The sequence below is a fragment of the Schistocerca cancellata genome, chromosome 1, assembly GCF_023864275.1.
Source record: "Schistocerca cancellata isolate TAMUIC-IGC-003103 chromosome 1, iqSchCanc2.1, whole genome shotgun sequence".
In the NCBI taxonomy this organism is placed as follows: Eukaryota; Metazoa; Arthropoda; class Insecta; order Orthoptera; family Acrididae; genus Schistocerca; species Schistocerca cancellata.
Window position 1 is genome coordinate 739042241 of NC_064626.1, and position 884 is coordinate 739043124.

The 884-nt window shown below is 54.2% G+C and overlaps 1 pseudogene; it reads left to right on the plus strand.

Annotated features, from left to right (window-relative positions):
- Window positions 1-543: 543 nt before the first annotated feature.
- Window positions 544-661, plus strand: LOC126102707 (5S ribosomal RNA; annotated as a pseudogene).
- The last annotated feature ends 223 nt before the right edge of the window (window positions 662-884 follow it).

Here is an 884-nt window from a genome sequence, read left to right on the forward strand (position 1 = left end):
CTGCGGTGGCGGCGTGTTGTCGAGTGGGCCGAAAGAGTAATGGATGTACCGCGGTCACGAAGATGTCTGGGTGCCGCGACCGCAAGTCGTCTCGGCAGTAAATCAACCGCGTGCCTTCTTCCGCGACAAAAAACTTCTGTTGACCACTTTCTCCTAAAACTGTGGCCAGAATTCCGCTAGGTGAGCGCCCAGGCGTGGGTGTCTGTACCAGCGGCCGTTGATGTGGCCGGCCAGGCAGCATTCCTAAGGGCCTACGCGACGACCGTGTATAACGTGCAACCTGGACTGGCGTCCTGCAGTGGGGCAGCATGTCGCCAGAAACTCCGTCGCGGCTACATCTCCTGTGTAGCTTCCGCTGCTGTTCTAGGACGCAGGAAAAGCCACAACACATTTTCAGACTATCCCGCATCCATTATCGAAGATCATTACCGAGATAATTATAAACATTGCCGAACAAGAGCCGAAATAACAAAGAATTTTTACAAGATTACCCTCATTTCCTGACTCTCCGTATGTTTTACTGTAGTGTAGACAAGCTCCCCGGCCAACGACCTTGCCGTAGTGTTAACACCGGTTCCCGTCAGATCACCGAAGTTAAGCGCTGTCGGGCTAGGCTAGCATTTGGATGGGTGACCATCTGGTCTGCCAAGCGCTGTTGGCAAGCGGAGTGCACTCAGCTGTTGTGAGGCAAACTGAGGAGCTACTTGAGTGAGAAGTAGCGCCTCCGGTCTCGGAAACTGACCTACGGCCGAGAGAGCGTTGTGCTGACCACATGCCCCTTCATATCCACATCCAGTGACGCCCGTGGACTGAGGATGACACGGCGGCCAGTCGGTACCTTTGGTTCTTCATGCCCTGTGCGGGAGGAGTTTAGTTTAGTTTTA